The following is a 13709-nucleotide window of genomic DNA, read 5'->3' as shown; positions in this document are numbered from 1 at the left end:
GGTTGGGTGACTGTCTCAATCCCCCCTCAAATAAATCCAATAATTAACAAGCAGCTGTTTTTGGCAGAGACTCAATGGCATTTCTCCTGCCTCTACCTGTAACTAGCACAATGGTGATGTTCTCATTGCTCTGATAATCTCAGTATGAGTCTGTATTATGTCCAGCCTCGCTATTACAGATTTTGCTGTTGATCTAAATGCAACACTCCCATAATTCAGCCTTGACTTTATTAGGGCAACATATATATTTTTAATTATTCAAATAATTTCCAGGACTACACAGAACAGGAAACAGAAACACAACATGGTTAAAAAAGGCCTATATATGGTATAGGTAAATAAACCTTATAGCTACATGCCATTTATAAATGACAAATAAACACAGGTATGTTATTTTATTTTATTTGCTATTCTTTTTCTTTCTTTTCTATGTTAAAGTTAAACCCTCATATTTTCTTCGTTTCCTGTTTACAGTCATGGTCTTTGGTGTCAATATTACCCTAAACATTAGAGTGATTGTACAAAAAATATATATACATTTTAATAATACAAATTTTCTTTTCCACATTTATGCTGTGTTTTGAGGGATATGAAGTTCTTTTCTTTTCTTTTTTATTAGATTTACTGCAATTTACTGCAAAATTCCTCAACACCATTACACCAGCATGTGAAATATAAAAATTTTATGAAGAGAGAGAGAGAGAAAAAAAAAACTTTAGTGATGATCAAAATTAAATATGAATTGTTTCTGGATATTGATCTCTATATGGTAGAAGCAGAATTCTGCCATCTGCTGGTTAGAGAAAAAACTGTAGGGAATATAGTTTTAGAAAAATAAGGGTAACCATATCTAGCAGAGACCCACAGAGATCCATCTGTGGCTATATATAGCCTACTGCTCTTATAACAGCTTTTGTGTTGAATATTTTGTTAACGTATATTTAACATTATAAAATACATTAAATCAGTATTTTTGTCAAAGTTTGAATTTTTGTTGAAGTGTCTTGTAATTGCAATGCCACATAAATGTGCAAAAATTCCACATAAATTGCCACTAAAAGACAAGACTTGATTGTGATCACATATTATTTATTTCAATAATCAAAATGCAAACTTTAGAATAAGAAATTAATTTAAAAAAATTATAATTAATAACAAACACCCCGAAGACCATGAGTGTGACTTTTATTATTATTATTATTATTCCATACCTTTAGAACAACCGAATCGAGCCCAGTTCTTTTGTATGTGTAATGTATAGATAATGTTGGAAAACTGACAAAATTGTATGCAACTGAGTTGAAGGGAACCATGTTTATTAATTCATAAATTGTAAATATGGGAAATTTGTTATTTGTCATTTCTTCAGTTCACCTGCAGATTGCAGAGAAACGTCACGCTCCACCGTGTGCATCCTTGTGTGTGAGTAGGCCTATGTTGTTTTGTGCTTTCCTTAGTGAGTGAACCAGACAAGGGTCGTATGCAAGTTGTATCACTGTTTGAATTACGTTTTGAATTTGCCTCAGGCTCATAATATGTCTATTGTGTATTTAAGGCGAGACACGGCATGCAAAAACATCGTTTTTTTTTTACTGGTCAATTTTGAGGTTTTTGGATATTTGTCTTCAATAACATGTATTCTTTCATACTTGTGGTGAAAAAAAGTCCGAAATACACATTTAGGTCTTTATTTTACTACACTTTGTCTGTTTGCGTCTGTAGATTTCTCATAAATTCAACAAAAGTTGGCGTTCTTAATCAACATGCTGCTCCGCGTTCCCTATCAAGGCTACGGAACTTCGACATTACGGATGTCGTATATGGGAACTCCTCTCCTCTCCTCCTTCACTTCCGCTGAAATCTTATAGGCTAACGCCAGCAGAGCTGGCCAATTGAAGCAAAATATGCAAATACTGAAACACCGTTGCAGTAATAATGCAAGTGCAGCGTCAATTCCCTTCAGAATCTCTCTTCACGCTCAAATCGTGTGCTAGAAAGCTGAAATACTAACCACTACAACTTTAAGGATTATTCGCCGTCGTCGAAGGTGCGCCGAAGTTACTTCAACTGTCTTCTGCATCCGATGGCGACCTTCTGCAACTTATGCTCGGGCCCCATCGTGCCCCCGGACGCACACCTGTTCTGCGTCGCGTGCATGGGGCTGGCCCATGCCGAGTCAGCCCTTAAGGATGGCGGGTCCTGCGAGCACTGCGCGGATATGTCCCTAAGAGCTCTCTCAGGGCCAGGCGGGATGAAGCTCGCGCAGCAGCGGGGATCGGGCACATTGCCGCCGCCGAGTAAGTAAGTAAGTAAGTTTTATTTATATAGCACCTTTCACAGGTATAATGCTACAAAGTGCTTCACAACAAAAACATTTATCTCTCTATAAATTACAGAAACGTCTGTCTGTCTGTCTGTCTGTCTGTGTGTCTGTCTGTCTGTCTGTCTGTGTGTCTGTTAACCGCATATCTCTCGAACCGTTAGTCCGATGGATTTCAAACTTGACAGGTGTCTCGCTACGGTCACGAGTAAGTGCAGTGCCAAGTTTGACGTTGTTTGGATGAGAAATGCTAAAGATCTCTCTATAAATTACAGAAACGTCTGTCTGTCTGTCTGTCTGTCTGTGTGTCTGTCTGTCTGTGTGTCTGTTAACCGCATATCTCTCGAACCGTTAGTCCGATGGATTTCAAACTTGACAGGTGTCTCGCTACGGTCACGAGTAAGTGCAGTGCCAAGTTTGACGTTGTTTGGATGAGAAATGCTAAAGATATCGTTAAATATATCATTTTTAAAAGGTTGTGGTTTAAAAATAAACATTCTGACACTAGAGAGTTGTATCGGTCAAAGAAGCCCAGAGAAGGTTGTGGTTTAAAAATAAACATTCTGACAATCTGTCAGCTACAGGGCAATTCCGCGCAAAACTGTCACATCCATAACGCCAACTAAATACCATGGCATTGTGTTGGCGTTATGGATGTGACAGTTTTGCGTGGAATTGCCCTACACTGTTTACTTCTGAATATTATAGTTTGGTTCCAAAACGTGATAAATCCATTTTGATTAATTTGAGTAAAAATGTGTTTTCTTTACCAAGAAAGTGGCAAGATGAAAACCACTATTTTCTGTTTCAAACTTTCACATAGCATCTTTAGGTTATAATATCATAAAAAAAATCAAATCCAGATTTGGATTTTCAAAGATTTATTATAAAAACTGATTATTTTTCCCCAAAAATGCAATAAATTCATGACACTTTTTTCTTCAAAATGCTATCATATTGAAACTGTTGAAATCAGCCGTCGCTAAGAAATATCTCCTGAACTTTTTTGACGGCGATCAGCTCACAAAAACTGATTTTGCACGGGCACTTTGCACTGCTCCCTGAATCGCGACGTGCTTATTCATTTGTGGATGTTAACTGAATCTATATGTCAGCTATGCTGTTTACTTCTGAATATTATATTTCATTCTGGTGCGCTTAACGTTATCGCTACTGTGTAATAGTAGCCTATGCTATTCACCAACTAAACATATCCTATTCAATGCGTTCACAGTCTCTTTCACGGGCATCATTTGTAGTTGCCTATTCACAAACTGTTTGCTCAAAAATAGCGTTTTCTCGGAGTTCACTGTGTGCTTTCTACCATGCACAAATAAAAATCAACAATTACTAAAAACACACACAAGAACTGATTTTTCACGGGTATTTTGCACTAGTATCATAAATACACAATAAAAGCATAGACAGAACATGATCATATCAACCCACAAGCAGCTAATTAAAAGCCTGAACAAATAGATGAGTCTTTAGTCTGCATTTGAAGGCATCAACAGAGTCAATAGAGCGCATAGATGGTGGGAGGTCATTCCACAACCTAGAAGCAACAGCCTGAAAAGATCGGTCACCTCTAGTACGATAGCGAGTGCGCGGAACCGTCAGCAGATTCTGATCCACAGACCTCAGAGCACGCACAGGGGTATAGCACTGAATCAGGTCACTAATATAAGAGGGTGCCTGACCATGCAAAGCTCTGAAAACTAAAACCAAAATTTTAAAATTTATCCTATAAGACACTGGTAGCCAATGAAGTTCTTTTAGGATAGGGGATATATGAGACCACCTATTAGTACGTGTCAGAATTCTAGCTGCAGAGTTTTGTACTAATTGCAGTCGAGAGAGCTCCTTCTGGTTTAGGCATGAAAATAAACTATTACAATAGTCTAAACGCGAAGACACAAAGGCATGAATGATAAGCTCCAAATCATTTCGTGAAACCATATTTCTAAGTTTTGAGATTTTCCTTAATTGAAAAAAACAGTTTCTCGTCAGCTGCTTGCAGTGCTGCACTAATGACATGTCTTTGTCCAGGATAACTCCCAAATTTCTAAGACTTGACTTAGCAGACTGGCCTAAATCACCCAAGTATTGTTTAATCCCAGGGATTGCATCCTCAGGGGCGATAACCAGTGTCTCTGTTTTGTCTGTATTAAGCTGCAGAAAGTTATCACTTAGCCATTTTTTAATTTCCACAAGACAAAGGAGCAAGGAGTTTAACTTACAGATCTCTGATGGCTTAAAGCAGCAGTAAAGTTGGATATCATCAGCAAATAGGTGAAAAGAAACATAACTGAACCTTTGTATGATCTTTCCCAAAGGGATCAAATACAACAAAAATAAAACAGGGCCCAGAACGGAGCCTTGAGGCACTCCACAAAGCAAATCCGCAGACTCAGACCTTATTTGGTTAGCTGTAACACTGAAGCTACGCCCAGATAAATATGAGGAGAACCACTGTAGAACTGACCCTGAAAGCCCTACTTGATCCCTCAATCTTTTCAGCAAAACCTGGTGGTCGACAGTGTCAAAGGCTGAGGACAGATCCAAGAGAAGTAGAACAGTGTGTTTTCCAGAATCAGCAGACATCATAATGTCATTTGACACTTTCAGTAAAGCCGTTTCGGTAGAGTGTTGTTTACGAAAACCGGACTGAAATGGCTCATGGATGTTACTTTTGTCCAGGAAAAATGTCAACTGTTCGCAGACTACCTTCTCAATGATCTTGGATAAAAGCAGGAGCTTAGAAATAGGCCTAAAACTATTCAAATCCGACGGGTCCAAACCTGCCTTTTTTAGTAGTGGCTCCACTATAGCATGCTTGAAAGCATCTGGAAAAACACCAGTAGACATCGAGACGTTAACCATTTTGGTTACACAAGGGCCAATTTCCTCAAACACTTTTTGGAATAGCCTAAAAGGAATGACGTCCGATGAACAGGAAGATGGCTTCATCCTGGTCACCAATTCAGAAATATCAGCAATCGTCACAGTCCTAAAAGTGGACCACATGCTGGAGACTGGTTCAAAGACAGCAGCAGAAGTATTTTATTCCTGCAAGAAGGCCCAGTTGCCACACAGAAGTCATTAGTACAGTCTGTGGAACAAGTGCGACGAAGGGAGGGAGGGCAGAGGAGCCTTTATAGTACTTTCAAGGTCTTCTGCTCACAGGCCCTTATCTAAACAAGGGAAGGTTTCTCTGCTAGTGACCTAATCCTGCTGAGTTTATTCCTACAAACTCAGAAGTCCCAAATGGGACCACCTCTGATCCCAAGGGGTCAGAGGTTCCCTTTTCAGCTGTCTCCCCCTTTGTCTCACAGTGTTCACATTAATCATTATATTGTAAAATCAGGAGCACACCTAGAGTGTGAAAATTAAAATTCCCATTACAACGGATATAGTCAGATCTGGCTTTTTCAACCGTCACATTATAGGACAACACAAGATCCCTGAGATAAAGCCTGTGCACCTCAAGGCTAGTGGATTTCCACAGGCGTTCAGTCTTTCGACACAGTCTCTTAAGATTTAAAATCTCTTCATTAATCCAAGGCCATGTTTTTTTCTGAGCAGACAAGTTTGATTTAACAGGGGCCACCTGATCCAGAATTTTTACACAGTGATTGTTTAAACAGTGAACGAAATCATCCACATCAGGGCAGTCCATAACTAGAGCAGGATCAAACAAATCAGAAAATGTATCTGCAGTATTTGCAGTGATAACACGTCTCTGAGACCTAACTGCTGGAGGCTTAGGGTCAGAACTGAAATGAAGATCAAACAGAACAATACTATGATCACTCATATACACATCATTTACAGATACGTTTAATATATCTAGGCCAAGTGTAAAAACTAAGTCTAAAATATGGCCTTTTTGGTGAGTAGGCTCAGATACATGCTGCTTAAAATTAAAAGTTTCAGTCAATGTTAAAAATTCCATTGCGGGGCAAGATGAGCTGTCATCAACATGCGGGTTAAAGTCCCCAAGGATTAAGACAGATTCCAACTTAATTATAGAGGACAAAAAGTCACTAAAATCCGTAAGAAAGACAGCAGCAGGGCCAGGAGGACGGTAAACCAAAATGCAGTAGAAAGAGGATGAGAAACCCACCTTGACCATCTGCAATTCAAAAGAAGAGAATTTATGGGGCAAGATTTCATTGCATTTATGGATGTTCTTGTGCACAATAGCCAGTCCACCACCGCGATGACATGGGCGGGGCCTCCCAACAGCAGAGCAACCAGCTGGGCAGAGCTCATTTAAATGAATAAGCTCTTCCTCTCTCTGCCATGTCTCTGACAAACACATAATATCCAGGCCTTCTCTTGTGAAAAGATCGTTTAATGAATGCGATTTATTCGCAATTGAACGAGCATTCAACAGGCCAACATGCATTTTGGATGACGTCACGGAGGCAGTATCCCTGTTGTGCAGCGGGATTGGTTGAAGGCACGTCCAGCGGTCACATGGTCTCCTGCCGGTCCATGGGGAGAGAGCCGGCACAAACACGGAAGTAAACATTGCCGGCGAAAACCTCTGACCACAACTCCAGCGCTGTGAAGGTTCCAGGACACCCGTTGAAGTCCGAACAAGCGGCGGCGAGGACACGCTGCCGCACACATCGAGAAGAGGAATCCGGCGCAGGCACCGAATGCGGTCCCGGCGGCCGAAGACAACAGAGCCACTGCGCGCTGCGGCACGCCTTCGCCTGACCTGAACACCGGACCGCAAGCCTCTTTTCCTGGATCTCCTACGGACCCTGCCCGGAGCCCGATATAGCAACAAGTAGTCAGGTGAGTCAGGATCAATTGCAAACAGAGGAGGAAACGCCTGTTTGAATGTCGTATTTATCAAACAGGTCCTCCATCGACTCTCTGATGTGAAACAAAGAGTCCCGATCATAAGTCCACACAGCCAGGACGCATCCATCTGTTATACGGGCTGAAATGATCACGTACACTGAAAAAATTACCATTAATAATCTACACAGCAGGAGACGAGCCGCGACTCTGCCAGTTACAGGCGCCATCATCGTGAGCCGCTGGTGTGCCCCCCCAACCGCGGAGTCGAGGTTCGACCCCCGGTGAGTTTCCCCGACGCCACCTTTCACCCCCCTCGCTAGGTCGCTGACTTTGTGTCCTTCGGGGCGAGTGAGGAGGAGGACTCCATATCTCTGTCTGCCTCCGAGAACGACTGGGGCACGGAGCGGGCCGCACCGGAGCTGGCGGCCGCGGAGACCCCGGCTGACCTGCAGGACGAACTTTTTCGTATCCCCTCCAAGGCCGTCGAGGAACTGGATCTCTCTTGGAAAGCTCCGGATGAGCCATCCAAGAGCAAACTCGACGCGTGGTTCAGTCGAGCTGCCGTCAGGCCGCTGCGAATAGGGGAACCCCGTTCTTTCCTGACGTGCACGAGCACGTCGTGAAGTCGTGGGTGGCCCCGCAATCGGCGCGCACTCTCACTTCCACCCAGGCCATGTTTGCCCACGTGGACAAGGCGGGAGACCACGGCTACCTCCGTATACCCCCGTCGAGGAGACCGTCGCCGCGCACCTCTGCCCGTTGGCTCCCGCCCTGGGCTCGGACCGCAGCCTGCCGTCCAGAGCCTGCAGATTCACAGCCCACCAGGCTAAGAAGGCCTACGGCGCGGTGGGAGAGGCAGTATCTGCGCTGCACGCCATGGCCGTTCTCCAAGTGCTGCAGGCTAAACTGCTGAAGTCTCTGGATGGGGCCGCCTCTATCGATGCTGACGCCATCCGGGATCTCCGTTCAGCCACGGATCTCGCGCTCCTGGCCACGAAGCGCTCGGCCCAGGCGATAGGCCGTTCGATGGGGTTTTTGGTGGTCTTCCACAGACACCTGTGGCTCACCCTTTTGGACGTGCAGGAGGCTGACAGGAAGACGCTGCTGAATGCACCGATCTCCCCAGCAGGCCTGTTCGGAGACGCCGTTGAAAAGGTCACCGAGCGATACTCCGAGACCCAGAAGAAGGCTAAGGCTATGAGTCATGTGATCCCTCGCAGGGCGCCGCCGCCTCCACCGCAGCCTCGCTCGCGCTCGTCTTCCGCCTCGGGCCGCCAACCTCAGACTGCCGCCAGAAGGCATTCAGCACCCCGCCCGGAGCCTGATGCTCGTAGAGGCCGAGGCGGCCAATGGCAGGGAGCGGGTAAGAAGAGGACGGCTCAGAGGAGCCCGCACAGGAAGGTCGCTGCGTCCCCAGCGAGGCCAAAGCAGTCGTCCTGACCGCCCGGGCAAGAGGGGAAGAGAGCGCCAGGCTGGTCCCGTTCCAAAGTGCCGCGCTCTACAGCACTTAGTCCCTCAGCGTTCCACGAGCGACATGTGCAATTGTGTTGTGAATGTTGTTTCTTGTACACTGTGTTCAATAAAGCATACTACCACTTCACAAACAGAGCTCTTTTCCCCTCTTGCACCACACACTGTGTTACCCGCCCTGCCCGCGAGCAGTGCAGAGTCACGGTCTGTAGCTATAAAGGCACCTCATGGGTGCGAGGTGTCCATTCCCAGCCCACAAATAGCGGCGATGACCGCAGCGGCGATGACCGCAGGGTTAGATCGACCCACGCTGAGTCATTTTCTGACAGCGTGGGAAGCTATTCCAGGCATTTCACCGTGGGTGTTAAATGTGATTCGGCACGGGTACACACTTCAGTTCAAACGCAGACCACCCCGCTTCCGCGGCGTAATCCAGTCATTAACTTTGCCCCAAAACGCTCATGTGCTAAGGCAGGAAGTGTGCAACTTGCTCGAGAAGAAGGCGATAGAACCGGTCTCCCCGAGCGAGCGGGAGAGCGGGTTCTACAGCCGCTACTTTGTGGTGCCGAAGAAGGGTGGAGGCTCCCTGCCCCATACTGGATCTGAGACCTGTCAACAGAGCGCTTCACAAGCGCGCCTTCAGGATGACTACTCTGAAGCAAATCCTGGCGCAAATTCGCCCCGGGGATTGGTTCACTTCAGTGGATTTAAAGGACGCGTACTTTCATATCCAGATTGTAAAGCGTCACAGGCGATTCCTGAGGTTCACGTTCGAGAATTCGGTGTACCAATACACGGTGCTTCCGTTTGGACTAGCCCTCGCTCCCCGAACGAATCTCTTCTGCTGTAGGCGGACCGGTTTTTCCTCTCGGTGAGAGCGGCTCACATCCCCGGTGTTCTGAACCGCGGGGCGGACATGCTCTCGACGAGCGGGATTCCCCAAGGGGAATGGAGGCTTCATCCAGGGACGGTTCAGCTGATATGGAAGCGTTTCGGCAGAGCGGAGGTCGACCTCTTTGCAACGAGCGAGAACACGCACTGTCGGATGTTCTTCTCACTGTCCCGTTCCCCCCGGGAGGGGGACGCGCTGACCACGCAATGGCCGAAAGTTTGCCTCTATGCTTTGCCTCCGGTAAAAATCTTGCCCATGGTGTTGTGCAAAATCAGGGAGGAGAAGGCGACGGTGACTCTGGTAGCCCCGAACTGGCCGAACCAGCCATGGTTTGCGGACTTAGTGGAGTTACTGGCAGGGTGCCCATGGGAGATTCCGCTCAGGAAGGACCTACTGTCTCAGGCGGGCGGATCGATCTGGCATCCCAGCCCCGGGCTGTGGAGCCTTCATGTGTGGCCGTTGCAGGGTCGTTGAGTGGGCTGGATGCGCTACACTCACGAGCCTTGAGAACCATCGAGGAAGCGCGAGCCCCAGCTACCAGGCGTTTGTATGCCCTGAAGTGGGGAGTTTTCTCGAAATGGTGTCAGGATGCCGGCATCGACCCAGAGAGTTGTTCTGTGTCGGATATTCTGCGCTTCCTTGAGTACAGGATGGATGAAGGGAGCCTACCATCCACTCTGAAGGTATATGTGGCCGCTATCGCCGTGTTTCACCCCTCTGTTGATGGGCAGTCTATCGGTAGACATGCGTTGGTGACACGGTTCCTTAAGGGAGCTAGTAGATTATGCCCTGCACGACCGCCTTCGGTGCCGCCGTGGGATTTAGCTTTGGTCTTGGAGGCTTTGTCACGACCGCCCTTCGAGCCCTTAGCTTCGATCGCCATTAAGGAGCTATCGATAAAAACGGCTCTGCTTCTCGCTCTCGCTTCGGCGAAGCGGGTTGGGGATTTACAGGCTTTCTCTGTAAGTGAAGATTGTATTCGCTTTGGACCGGGAAACTGTGACTCTCAGACCGAGACCGGGTTATGTCACTAAGTCGCTCAATACCCCGTTCGGGGCGCAGATTGTTTCTCTGCCTGCCCTGTCCGCTGAGCCATCAACCTCTCAGGGTTCGGATGCTCAGAGTGCTGTTTGCCCAGTCAGAGCGCTCCGGGAATATATTTTTCGCTCGGCCGCTTTTCGACAATCGGACCAGCTCTTTGTGTGCTTTGGTGGGTGCAACAAGGGACGGGGGGTCTCTAAACAGAGGCTTGCTCACTGGATTGTGGACGCTATTGTTTTGGCTTATGATTGCCTGGGGAAGGAATGCCCCCTTAACGTCAAGGCCCATTCGACCAGAGCGATCGCCTCCTCGTGGGCCTGGACTAAGGGTATGTCTATTCAGGATTTGTGTCTTGCGGCTGGCTAGTCTTCTCAGAACACGTTTGCCAGGTTTTACAAGTTGGATATACCCTCTGTAGCGTCTCGAGTGCTTTCGGTGAGTGATTGCATTGCATAGCATTTAGGGAGCTGCTCTGCGCTTTGCTCATGAGTTGTTCTATGTGCTATTATGTTATGTGCCTTTTCTTACTGTTGTTGCCCTGTTGCTCGACAGTGCTAACTTCCCCCGGTTATACTGCTCGGGATATGCAAATTCGGGCAGTGTTTTGTGAGCTTGTATTGGTCCTTGTGGACCTATCAGAGGTTAGAGATTCGCTATTGGTCAATCTCGGCCTATCAGATGCTCGCATGCTGGGGGGGCGGTGTTGGTATTGGGTTCTGTTGTCAGTGGTCTGTTATGCTGCCACGGCGGGATTCTATACAGTTCCCATATACGACATCCGTAATGTCGAAGTTCCGTAGCCTTGATAGGGAACGTCTCCGGTTACTTTCGTAACCTCGGTTCCCTGAAAGGCAAGGAACGAGACATTACGCTCGCCGCCGTGTTCGCTTTGTTTCAAGCGTTTGTTCGATTCTGAAGGGAATTGACGCTGCACTTGCATTATTACTGCAACGGTGTTTCAGTATTTGCATATTTTGCGTCAATTGGCCAGCTCTGCTGGCGTTAGCCTATAAGATTTCAGCGGAAGTGAAGGAGGAGAGGAGTTCCCATATACGACATCCGTAATGTCTCGTTCCTTGCCTTTCAGGGAACCGAGGTTACGAAAGTAACCGGAGACGATCTCTGCCGGCTCCCTGTCATCACATGCACCGTTAGGAAGCTCTCTCTCTCCTGTACAATCCTGTCGGATCCAAATATGGTCATTTCCTTTTTATCAGCAACCAATCGTGAAAGTAAAAGGGCTGAATGCGCAATCTCATTGGCTGATGATAAATCTTTAAAGCCCGTTTTCTCAAAATGACTTTTCTCTCATACTCCAAGTCCGAAATCTCCACTTCAGTAGCACCTATATACATACATCTAGTATACAGCATACAGCATCTAGTCATAGTTGGGGGCGTGGCGAGGGTGGAGTCGGCGTGGGGGAAAACACCACGAACATCGTGTGTATTTGAATAACAAAAATGTCCTATTGCGAGTCATTGACACCTGCCGACCGGCAACGGTACATTGCAAAATTAACTGCAATAGGTTATGATTGCCCTTATTTAATTAAAAACTGGGTCAATGACCCAACCAAATGGCCGGAGGTGTCGTTTCCAGACATATTTTGTTATCTGGTTGAAGCTCCAGGTAAGACATCGCGGTAGATGTAGCTGTAGCGGTAACATTAGCCTATAACTCAATCAACTTTCGTATATTGCATACTATAACTCCATAAAACCTTGTCACTTACCAATTGTACGTATGCTTCACTCCAAACTATTAATCCTTTTGTAAAACGGTGATCAGTAGTACGAAGTTGCCGAGGGACTGTGTTGACAATGACAGTTATCCCTAACTCACAGACTGCAGTCTGTATTGAGTGTAGACCTCGAACTACTCCATAGGTTCGCGATTGGCCTATCAAGCGAGCCTTCAGCTGACAACGCTAATGTGAATGAGACATCCCTTATGAAAAACAACTATAGGAATCTTGTAGTATTTTGGGACAAAATATTATAGTAATCCTATAGGAATACTATAGTATTTTGGGATACTATAGAAGTACTATAGAGGTATTACAGAACATCACAGAAGTATTATACACTACTATAGAAATCTTATAGGATTACTTATGGGGGGTCCCGGACCCCCCCAGCCCCCCCTCAATTCGAACACTGAGCGTAACCCATTAAGAGAAAACGACTGAAGCTGTGGGGGTGTTGGACTCGATCTACTCCATCGGTGTTTGATCATCGTTCTGAATCTGATCAACGCATAGTCTTTGACAAAAATGTGATTTTGTTTAAAATGTTGCCTTTCTTTATGAAACTTACAGACATTCAAGTGTTGATAAAAAAGGATGCATGACGCTAATAAAAGGTTTTTAAAATTAAAGTACAGTTAAAGGTATATTTCAAGTATAAAAAATAACATTTGAACATAGTAGTATAGGCCTACTGCAAGTGCAAAAATTTTATATAAATAGTAAACTATCCCCCGGTTTCACAGACAAGGCTAAAGCTAGTCCCAGACTAGAATGCATGTTTGAGCTGTTTTAACTGAAAGCAACTTGCACTGGCATATCTTAAAATACGTCAGTGTCATTGTTATGTCTCAAGATGCACACCAGTAATGTTCTTTTCTAAGGCACGTTTATAAAAGCTAATTAAATGTCCTAATTGAACTAAGGTCTAATCCTGGCTTAATCTAAGCCCTGTCTGTGAAACCGGGCCTATAAGTATAATGTTAAGTTCACTTAAAGAAAACTTGTAGTATAAAACTACTAAACTAGTAGTTTACTGAGAGTACACTAAAAGAGCAAAAATAATATATAAATGGTAAACTATAAGTATGATGTTAAGTTCACTTAAAGAAAACGTGTAGTATAAAACTACTAAACTAGTAGTTTACTGAGAGTATACTTCAAAGTTGCTACAAGTATTAAAATAGTAAACTACTAGTATACCCATAAGTTCACTTGCAGTACAAATGAGAAACATAATTATGAACTAGTTGTGCACTTAAAGTTTACTACTGTTACACTTATAGTACACTTAAACATATACTTTTATATACTTCAAGTGGGCCAATTTAGTCCCAAGCGGTATTAAAATAGTACACTTACAAGTTTACTACTAGTACATATTGACATTAGTATACTTACTACATAAAGTATACTTAAAA

The sequence above is a fragment of the Rutilus rutilus genome (assembly GCF_951802725.1).
Source record: "Rutilus rutilus genome assembly, chromosome: 1".
NCBI classification, from domain to species: domain Eukaryota; kingdom Metazoa; phylum Chordata; class Actinopteri; order Cypriniformes; family Leuciscidae; genus Rutilus; species Rutilus rutilus.
The sequence above is the reverse complement of the archived record's forward strand: the minus strand, read 5'-3'. Positions refer to the sequence as shown.